Source organism: Arachis hypogaea, chromosome 13 (assembly GCF_003086295.3).
Source record: "Arachis hypogaea cultivar Tifrunner chromosome 13, arahy.Tifrunner.gnm2.J5K5, whole genome shotgun sequence".
NCBI lineage: Eukaryota > Viridiplantae > Streptophyta > Magnoliopsida > Fabales > Fabaceae > Arachis > Arachis hypogaea.
In genome coordinates this window covers 115,562,645-115,574,502 of record NC_092048.1, presented here as the reverse complement: position 1 = coordinate 115,574,502, position 11,858 = coordinate 115,562,645, and positions in this window count along the sequence as shown.

Genomic DNA, 11,858 nt, shown 5'->3' with positions numbered 1-11,858 from the left:
AATGCTACTTGGCACGTAGCTGGAGTTTTAGACTTTGAAGTTAGTAGTCTAATATGTTTTTATTGTTACTGAATAATAAGTTCATATGTTTAGTCTTTAGTAACTTAGTTAATGGGGTATGTATAGTGAGTAGACCAAGTTAGAAGATCTATATTAGTTTCATTGGTATACTTAGTATGGTTTTATAATTTGTATAATCGATTGTAAGTAATTGTTACTTAAGTAAAATAAATAAAATAGGTATATAATTACGTGTTAAGTTAAATAAAAAAATAAGTAACTCTCAATTAAAATGTTAGTGGAATTAAGCGGTATCTGTTGCATGTAATATAATTGTTTATCTAGGTGGTTTAATAGTTTTTACTAATATATAGCATCAATTAACGGTTTAGGCGAGATCAATATGTTAGAGTAAATGTTATTGGAATTGCAGAGCCCATGATTATTGTTGCCACGCCGTGTGACCTTGGGTCTCCCCGCCAAACATCCTGCTGCCTTATATAAGTGAGGCTAGATTTGGGCATGAAGTAGAGTTAAGGGATTTCATATTTGATAATTCCTTAATCTCTACATTTGTCGAGCGGTGGAGGTCCGAGACCAACACCTTCTACCTTCCATGGGGCGAAGTCAGCATTACACTCTAGATTGTTGCATACCACATTGGTCTGCACTCTGTTAGAGAGCTAATCGGAGGTTGCACCCGGGACTTCCAGCGATGGCATGGAAACCCCACGTGGGAGTGGATTGAGGATTTACTAGGCGCTAGGCCACCACCACAGCCAGAGGGAGCGAAGCAGGTTTTCGGGGGTGAGGATGACCTGGCTGAGGGACAGGGTTGCACATATTCTTGAAGGTGCAGCTCCGGATACACTCTGTCTGTACGCCCGGTGCTACTTGATTATGCTCATTGAGGGTTTCTATTTACGGACAAGTCTTCTACACTTGTCTCCTTGAGATGGCCACCACTATTGGAGGATTTTGACCGTTGCAGCCAGTTGTCATGGGGTCTGCACTACTATGTCATACGTATCACTTGTTGTGCACCACGACAGGGCGTGATGTAACTGACATTGCGGGATGTATGCTGCTTCTTGTCTTGTGGATCTACCATAGGTTCCCGTGTTTCAGTCCATCGGGATATGATCTCGTCAGGTTTCTACTTGTAGCTAGGTACGTATATGTGTAAATAATTTTTAAGTTACCAACTAGTATACATTGAACACTTGTTAGCCATTATGGAATATAATTAATTAAATTTTGTTCAACTATTTTTATTCTGTGTAGGTTGGTAGAACTGGGGCAACAAAGTAGAGATCGTCCTAATGGCAAGATCCAGAGTCACGCAGTCGCATTTTTTTAATGCATTGGTATATCGTTTCTAATTACGGTACTTTAACCCAATGTGAACAGTTTTGGTGTACACCTTACGAGAATTCCCAGTTGCGTCAGATTGCGCCTGACTGGCTTATGAGTGATGCGGAGCTTTACACATGGAGGGCTATCATCCCTATTATCTGCTTTCACTTTGTCAAGTTTCATCACGTTGACAGAGTGAAGAGGCAGCTAGGGGGCAGCAGCACAGGCTAGCAGATCCGGTGAACGTCGATAGCTATCATTAGGGGGCATTTCCAAGATATAGAAGTCAATAGGAAATGTGAGCCCCTTGATGCTCACTAATACATCTTCAGCAATTTCAACTACTGTAATAATGCTTTTATCTGCTAACACAAAACGAGCTGCCGATCTTTTTAAGGGAGGGAGCCTCAAAGTATCATATATAGACAATGGCATTATACTAACACACACTCCCAAGTCACACATGCAATCAGAAAATATTACACCTCCAATGGTACAGTTAACCATGCATGGACCTAGATCACTATATTTTTCAGGTATACCTCCCATTAAAGCAGATATAGAACTACCTAAAGGAATAGTTTCTAACTCATTAATTTTATCTTTATGAATGCATAAATCCTTTAGAAACTTTGCGTATTTAGGTACCTGCTGAATAACATCAAAAAGGGGAACAATTACCTCAACCTTTTTGAATATTTCTACCATTTTGGGATCAAGTTCCATCTGCTTCCTGAATTTCTTTGCAAGGTGTGAAAATGGGATAGGGATGGCGTCCTGTACAGCTTCAGCTTCCTTTGGTTCTCCGTTCCTTGGTTGAACTGCTTCTTCTTCAACCTTGTCTTGTACTTTATCTTCCTCTTCAGCATCTTCCATTTCTGCATCTTCTACTTTTATCACATCCTTAGCTGGGGCGTGTACTATTGGGCATGGATCCTCCTGATTCCTCTCTGGCAATGTGGTTCCGGACCTCAAAGTAATGGCATTGATGCCACCCTTGGGGTTAGGTAAGGGTTGAGAAGGAATTTCACTGGAGCTTAAAGGTTGGTTAGTGGAATTAGGTAGTGAATCTATCCTAGAGGCGAGAGCTTGTAAAGTGGCATTCAGACCATTTAAAGTAGAGTTTAGTTGTGTTTGCATATCTTGTTGTCCTTGTGCAAGAGAATGAAGCATCTCGTCATTTGATGAGGAATTAGGATAGGTGATCTGAGGAACTTATTGTTGGTTATGCTGGGATCCTTGAGATTGTCTTAGGTGAGGTGCTCTGTAAGGCTGGTTCTGATTCTACTGTCTGTTGTTGTTATTCCACCTCTGGTTTCCATTGTTATCTCTGTCTCCTCTGTTATAGTTGTCTCTCCAGCCATGGTTGGAATTATCTCTCTAACCCTGGTTGTAGTTGTCCTGGCATCCTTGGTTATAGTTTCCACCTTGGTTGTAATTGCCGCCTTGTTGATTGTATCCTTTTCGGGCGGTCATAGAAGTTATGAGTAGCTACCACAGTGTTGTCTTCTTATTGGAGCTGCGGATATTCATCAATATAATGACTATAATCAGCACAGATTCTGCATACTCTCTGTGGAACTAACTGTTGGCTCTGTTGTGGTGGGTGAGGCTGAGCTTGTTGTTGTTGGTTCAACTGCATTTGCTTCAGTAGGTTGGTCATTTCACATATACTCTGTGTAAGAGCAATAGTTTCAATGCTAGAGGAAACCTCTGCAACAGATTTTGAGTGGCTATGCATGTGCCTGTGATTCCTAGTGGACTCAGCTAAGTCGCTGATTAGTTGCCATGCTTCATCTACGGTCTTGTACTTTTTCATAGAACCATTACTAACACCATCCAGTGTAGTTTTATCCTGAGGCTTTGTGCCTTGTGTGAAGTAGCTGATCAACACCAGTCTGTCGATCATGTGATGGGGGCACGCGTCCAAAAGGTTCTTAAAGCGCTCCCAGTACTCATAAAGAGTATCTGATTCTCCTTGAACAATGCAGGAGATCTCTTTTCTTGGTCTATCTGTGACTTCAGTTGGAAAGTATTTTTCCAAAAATTCTCTCCTGAGCGTATCCCAGTTGGTAACAGTCGCTTCAGGTTGGGAGTAGTACCACTCCCTCGCCTTTTCCTCAAGAGAAAATGGGAAGGCGATTAACAGAATAGAAGTTTTATCTGCACCATTACGTCTAAAAGTAGAACAGGCTGTCTAGAAATCCCTTAGGTGTTTGATAGGCTCTTGAGTAGGTAAGCCATAAAACTTGTCATCAAGTTGATTAGTGCAGTTTTCAGTTCAAAATCTATAGTCAGAGTTGGATGATGTACTTGATATGGCTGCAATGTAAAATTTGGGGCTCCAGCCTCCTGGAGTGTAATCCTCCTAGGTGCTGCCATTCTATCTGCACGTGAATCAACTGAATCAATAGTAAAGGAGCTTGTTTCACTCTCAGATGGCGGTTCAGATTCGCCCTCAAATGAGACAGGTGAATTGATAACAATAACTTCACCACCCTCAGAGGCTATCCTGCGCCGAGCTCGCCTAATACGTGAAAGAGTTCTTTCAATTTCAAGATCAAATGCAGCTAAGCTCGGATCAGGCAGTGAATGCGTCATTCAATGAGAAAAACATATAGCTCATGGTAAAAAAAATAAAAAATAAAATATGCAAATAAAATAAAATATGTACACTAATTAATAATTCAGCACACAATTGCAACTCCCCGGCAACGGTGCCAAAAATTGACATGCAGGCAGAAGTCGGCTAATTAAGAAATCAATATAGAGAATGTGTTGAGAGTATAGTTCTTAACCAGCTAAGATTCACCTTGTCAATTTAGAAAAGTTGTCACAAAATTTAGAAATAAAAATACTGGGAGTATGAATCCCAGGTCGTCTCCCAATGAGTTGCAGGAAAGGGTGCTAATTTATTAATCAGGAATTTTCCGAGACAGTTTAAGTTTGGATAATGAGAAATTAAATAATTATAAATTGAAGCAATAAAACTAAGAATGATTATTAATATTTTAATAAAAAGCCTTGACTGGGGGAATGATTAATTGGAAGTTCTATCCTTGTTGGGACCTCTTAAGTGTAGTATCAAAAAGGTTGTTGTTTTCACTTAGTTAACCCTTACTAAATAAAGAAAAGTCAAGTGATTGAGCTAATCCTTATTCGCAAATCCTAGTCCTCTCCCTTGGGAAGGTCTAGCGTTAGTAAATACAGAACTAGCCAACAACTTCCAATTTAACCAACACTTAAGCCTTCCAACTCAAGTGTCTCCTTTTAGTCAACCCCCATGTCAAGTTTGGGAAATCTACTCCATTGACATGAATATAATACTCAGAAAAATATACGAAGACATAATAAATTAATTAAAATAAAATAGAGACTGAAAATTAATTAAAAGTAAAAGTAATCTCTTTATCAACAATCCATGAAAATAATCCAATTAGAATTCTAAATAAAATAAATAAGGATATGGAAGAATAAGGCACAAAGTAAACAAACTAGAATAATGTCTTCAACGGAGGTAATGACTCTTCAATATCCAAAAGCTTGAAATAATGAATGTAAGGTGAACCTAGAGGAAAAGTAATCCTCTCTAAATTCAGATCTAAAAACCTAAAAACTATCCTAATGTATCTAAAATTGTATGTCTATTATGTCTAAGATGTGTGTGTTGAGTCTCTGCATGTTCCCTAGCTTTATTCTGTGTTTATGGGCCAAAAACTAGGTCAAAACGCGACCGGAAATCGCCCCCAGCGTTTTCTGTTATTTCTGCAGATCGCGCAGGTCACGCGTACACGTCGTCTACGCGTTCGCGTCATTCAGCAATTTTCCTTGTCACGCGTATGCATCGTCCACGCGTTCGCGTCATTCGTGCAGACTCCAATCCATGCGTACGCGTCAGGCACGCGCTCGGGTCGCTGCGATTTTCTCCATTCCGCGCGCTCGCGTGAGCCATGCACGCGTGTCAGTGTTCGCTGGTCATCTTCTTAGTTTCTTATGTTCCTTCCATTTTTGCAAGCTTCCTCTCTATTCTCTAAGCCATTCCTTCCCTATGAAGCCTGAAACACTTAACACACGGATCACGGTATCGAATGGTATAAAGGAGAATTAAAATATACTAATTAAAGATCTTTATGAAGCAAGTTTTCAATCATAAAATAATATTAGGAAGGAGTTATAAAATCATGCAATTAGTATGAATAAGTGGGTGAAGACTTGATGAAACCATTCAATTAAACACAAGATAAACCATAAAATAGTGGTTTATCAGAGGACATTCCAAACGATCACATGACCTTTGCACATGTAGAGCATCCGTCTGACGCATTCTTTGCTGAGCCTGAGGCCGACGTGGCCAGGACGCGTATCCCGGGTACCTCCATCCCCAGTGACCACCCGGTTGCTGACACAACCCTGGGACCAGGCCCAGTTTGACATTGGCTCAAATGTTTAGATAAACCTCGATGATATGTTCAAGATCGTCGATGCTACTAGGGATGAGATGAATGAGTTGGCAGGTTGTTATCGACATTAAAGAGACCATACTGCCATACCAGGGTCATTGAGCAGTGTTTTCATTCAGTATGGGTCACCCTCATCATCATATTACCAGACTTCACCGCTAGGCTACTGATGAGCAGATAATTTATACGTTTTTTGGCATTGTTTTTAGATAGCTTTTAGTATATTTTATTCACTTTTTAATATATTTTTATTAGTTTTTATGCCAAAATCACATTTCTGGACTTTACTATGAGTTTGTACATTTTTTTGTGGTTTCAAGTATTTTCTAGCTGAAATTGAGGGACCGGAGCAAAAAACTGATTCAGAGGCTGAAAAAGAACTGCAGATGCTGTTGGATTCTGACCTCCCTGCACTCGAAATGGATTTTCTGGAGCTATAGAAGCCCAATTGGCGCGCTCTCAATTGCGTTTGAAAGTAGACATTCTGGGATTTTCAGAAATATATAATAGTTCATACTTTACCCGAGTTGAGATCACGCAAACTGGCGTTTAACGCCAAGTCTCTACCCTATTCTGGCGTTAAACGCCAGAACTAGCATAAAAGTTGGAGTTAAACGCACAAACTGGCACAAAAGCTGGAGTTAAATGTCAGGAGCAGCCTATGCACGTGAAAGCTTCAAAGTTCAGCCCAAACACACACCAAGTGGGCCCCAGAAGTGGATTTCTGCACTATCTATCTTAGCTTACTCATTTTCTGTAAACCTAGGTTACTGGTTCATTATAAAAACCACTTTTAGTGATTCATTTTGTACCTAATGACACATTTTACATCTGAATTTCGTATCTTCTACGACATGAGTCTCTAAACTCCATGGTTGGGGGTGAGGAGCTCTGCTGTGTCTCGATGGATTAATGCAATTACTACTGTTTTTCATTCAATCACGCTTATCTCTATTCTAAGATATTCACTCGCACTTCAACATGATGAATGTGATGATCCGTGACACTCATCACCATTCTCAACCTATGAACGCGTGCCTGACAACCACCTCTGTTCTATCTGTAATAGCTTGAGTGCATATCTCTTGAGTTTCTAATCTAAGATTAGAACCTTCGTAGTATAGGCTAGAATTATTGGCGGCCATTCCTGAGATCCGGAAAGTCTAAACCTTGTCTGTGGTATTCCGAGTAGGATCTGAGAAGGGATGACTGTGACGAGCTTCAAATTCGCGAGTGTTGGGCGTAGTGACAGACGCAAAAGGATCAATGGATCCTATTCCAACCTGAGTGAGAACCGACAGATGATTCGCCCTGCGGTAACAGCGCAGCCGGACCATTTTTACTGAGAGGATGGATGGTAGCCATTGACAACGGTGATCCACCAACATACAGCTTGCCATGAAAGGAGCTTTGCGTGCGTGAAGAAGAAGACAGTAGGAAAGCAGAGATTCAAAAGACAGAGCATCTCCAAAACCTCAACCTATTCTCCATTACTGTATAACAAGTATTATTTATTTTATGTTATTTACTCTTCATAAACCCAATCATTTTTATTACTAATTTCCTAACTAAGAGTTACAAAATAACCATAGCTTGCTTCAAGCCGACAATCTCTGTGGGATCGACCCTTACTCACGTAAGGTATTACTTGGACGACCTAGTGCACTTGCTGGTTAGTGGTACGAGTTGTGAAAAGTGTGATTTACAATTTCGTGCACCAAGTTTTTGGCGCCGTTGCCAGGGATTGTTCGAGTTTGGATAACTGACAGTTTATTTTGTTGCTTAGATTAGGAAAATTTTTCTTTTCAGTTTAGAGTCTTCTATTATTGTTTTTGGTTAAAATTTTAAAATCCTTGTTTTATTTTTCTTAATTATTTTTGAAGATTTTCAAAACCAATAACTTCATAATTTAGTCTTCTATTCGAGTCTAGTTTCATATTTTAAGTTTGGTGTCGTTTGCATAATTTTATTTTTCTTTCAATTTTTTTTCGAATTATCAGTACTCAGAATATAAAAATTTTTAAGTTTGGTGTCCTTTGTGTTTCTGTTTTCTTAAAAATTTTTCAAAAGTTACTCTTAGTGTTCATTTTGATATTCAAAGCTTCCTTGTCTGTTTTTCTTGTTTTGATCTAAAAATTTTAAGTTTGGTGTCGTTTTTACTGTTTTTCTCCTTCTTCATTAAATTCAAAAATATCTTTTCTCTTTAATTTAATTGATTTTCAAATTCTTCCTTTAGAAATTCAGATTTTTATTTTAAAACTTCTTATTTTATCTTATCTTTGTTTTGGAATTTCAAAATTTAAATCTTTTTCAAAAATCATATCCAAAGTTTTTCAAATCTTCTTAATTAAGTAATTATTTTAGTTTTCGAATTCATTTTTCCTTTTTCTTTTTTTATTTTCGAAATTTATATTTTAATTTCTAATTATTTTATTTTATCTTATTTTTATTTATTATTCGTTTTGTTTTTAACTAAATAAAATAAAAATAAAAATATATTTTATTTGCAATTCACATCAATTTTCTTTTCTCCATCATGGACCTAATTGGAAATGAGCAGTCCGGAAGGACTCTGGGGTCATATGCTAACCCCATTACTACTGCATATGGGAGTAGCATCTGTACACCTCCCATCAAAGCAAGCAGTTTTGAGCTAAATCCTCAGCTCATTATCATAGTGCAATAAAATTACCAGTATTCTGGTCTTCCACAGGAAGAACCTACTAAGTTTCTGGCACAGTTTTTACAAATTGCTGACACAGTACGTGATAAAGAAGTGGATCAGGATGTCTACAGATTATTACTATTTTCATTTGCTGTAAAAGATCAAGCTAAGAGGTGGTTAAACAACCAACCCACAGCAAGTATAAGAACATGGAAACAGTTATCAGACAAATTCCTGAATCAATATTTCCCTCCAAAAAGGATGACACAGCTAAGGTTGGACATCCAAGGCTTTAAACAAGAGGATCATGAATCCCTTTATAATGCATGGGAGAGGTACAGAGGGATGCTAAGGAAATGCCCCTCTGAAATGTTTTCAAAGTGGGTACAGTTAGACATCTTCTACTATGGGCTTACAGAAAAAGCTCAAATATCTCTAGACCACTCAGTTGGTGGATCTATACACATGAGAAAGACAATTACAGAGGCTCAAGAGCTCATTGATACAGTTGCTAGAAATCAACATCTGTACTCAAGCAGTGAGTCCTCCATGAAAGAAGAAGCTAAGCCAGTATCAACTGACTTTAGTCCTCAGGAATAAGTTGCTGAACTCAATCAGCAACTATCTTCTATAACAAGGCAGTTAGCAGAATTTAAAGAGATGCTACAAGAAACCAAAAATGCTAACAAGGATATGGAATCGCAATTGAATCAAATAAAATAGCAGTTATCAAAACAGATAACAGAAGAATGCCAAGCAGTTCAATTAAGAAGTGGAAAAACATTGAATACCTCAACTCAAAGCAGCAAAAAGCCAAGAAAAGAACAGCTGACAGAGGACGAGCAAATTGCTACCCAAAATCCCTCTGAGGACAGTAAGAGCCCAGAGAGGAATAACTCTGGAATTCAAACACCAGAAAAGGGTGAAAAACTGGCGTTAAACGCCCAGTCCATGTCCAGTTCTGGCGTTCAAATGCCAAAAAGAGGGGAGGGAATCTGGCGTTAAACACCCATCCAGCCCCCAAGCCTGGCGTTCAAACGCCAATGAGGGATCAGACACCTGCAAGTGCTGATAATAACTCCCTCAAGAAGGCTTCTCAACCTGCCTCTGTAGGAAATAAACCTGCAGCAACTAAGGTTGAAGAATATAAAGCCAAGATGCCTTATCCTCAAAAACTCTGCCAAGCGAAATAGGATAAAAAATTTGCCCATTTTGTAGACTATCTCAGGAATCTTGAAATCAAGATTCCGTTTGCAGAGGAACTTGAGCAAATACCCTCTTATTCTAAGTTCATGAAAGAGATCTTAAGTCATAAGAAGGATTGGAGGAAAACTGAAAAAGTCTTCCTCACTGAAGAGTGCAGTGCAGTCATTTTAAAGAGCTTACCAGAAAAGCTTAAGGATCCTGGGAGCTTTATGATACCATGCACATTAGAGGGTACTTGTACTAAGACAGCTCTATGTGATCTTGGGGCAAGTATCAACCTAATCCCTGCATCCACTATCAGAAAGCTTGGCTTGACTGAAGAGGTCAAACCAACCCGGATCTGTCTTCAACTTGCTGATGGCTCCATTAAATACCCATCAGGCATAATTAAGGACATGATTGTCAAGGTTGGGCCATTCGCTTTTCCCACTGACTTTGTAGTGCTGGAAATGGAGGAGCACAAGAGTGCAACTCTCATTCTAGGAAGACCTTTCCTAGCAACTGGACGAACCCTCATTGACGTCCAAAAAGGGGAATTAACCGTGAGAGTCAATGAGGATGAGTTTAAGTTGAATGTTGTCAAAGCTATGCAGCATCCAGACACCCCAAACGACTGCATGAGCATTGATATTGTTGACTCTCTGGTGGAAGAGGTTAATATGACTGAGAGTCTCGAATCAGAGCTAGAGGACATTTTTAAAGATGTTCAGCCTGATCTGTAGGAACCAGAGAAAACAAAAGAACCTCTGAAAACTCCTCAGGAAGAGGATAAGCCTCCTAAACCCGAGCTCAAACCTCTACCACCATCCCTGAAATATGTATTTCTGGAAGAAGATGACACTTTTCCGGTAATCATAAGCTCTGCATTAGAGCCACAGGAAGAGGAAGCACTAATTCAGGTACTAGGAACACACAAGATAGCTCTTGGGTGGTCCATAAGTGACCTTAAGGGCATAAGCCCAGCTAGATGCATGCACAAGATCCTATTGGAGGATGATGCTAAGCCAGTGATTCATCCACAGAGGCGGCTGAATCCAGCCATGAAAGAGGTGGTACAGAAGAAGGTCACTAAGTTACTAGAGGCTGGAATTATTTATCCTATTTCTGATAGCCTCTGGGTGAGCCCTGTCCAAGTCGTCCCAAAGAAAGGAGGCATGAAAGTGATTCATAATGAGAAGAACGAACTGGTTCCCACAAGAACAGTTACAGGGTGGCATATGTGTATTGACTACAGAAGACTCAATACAACCACCAGAAAGGATCATTTTCCTTTACCATTCATAGACCAGATGCTAGAGAGACTAGCAGGTCATGAATACTACTACTTTTTGGATGGCTATTCAAGTTACAACCAAATTGAAGTAGATCCTCAGGACCAAGAGAAAACATCATTCACATGTCCATCTGGAGTATTTGCATATAGAAGAATACCTTTTAGTCTGTGCATGCTCTCTATCTTCTCTGATATGGTAGAGAAATTTCTGGAAGTCTTCATGGATGACTTCTCAGTATTTGGAGACTCATTTAGCTCCTGTCTTAACCATCTAGCACTTGTTCTGAAGAGATGCCAAGAGACTAACCTGGTTTTAAATTGGGAAAAATGTCACTTTATGGTGACTGAAGGAATTGTCCTTGGGCACAAAATTTCAAATAAGGGAATAAAGGTGGATCAAGCTAAGGTAGAGGTGATTGAAAAATTACCACCACCCACCAATGTTAAAGCAATCAGAAGCTTTCTGGGACATGCAGGATTCTACAGGAGGTTTATAAAGGATTTTTCAAAAATCGTAAAACCTCTGAGTAATCTGCTAGCTGCTGACACACCATTTGTCTTTGACACAGAGTGTTTGCAGACCTTTGAGACTCTGAAGGCTAAGTTGGTCACAGCACCTGTCATTTCTGCACCAGACTGGACATTACCATTTGAATTAATGTGTGATGCCAGTGACCATGCTATTGGTGTAGTATTGGGACAGAGGCATGACAAGCTTCTGCACGTCATTTACTATGCTAGCCGTGTTTTAAATGATGCGTAGAAAAATTACACAACCACAGAAAAGGAATTGTTTGCAGTGGTTTATGCCATTGACAAGTTTAGATCTTACTTAATAGGAACAAAAGTGATTGTGTAGACTGACCATGCTGCTCTAAAATATCTCCTCACAAAGAAG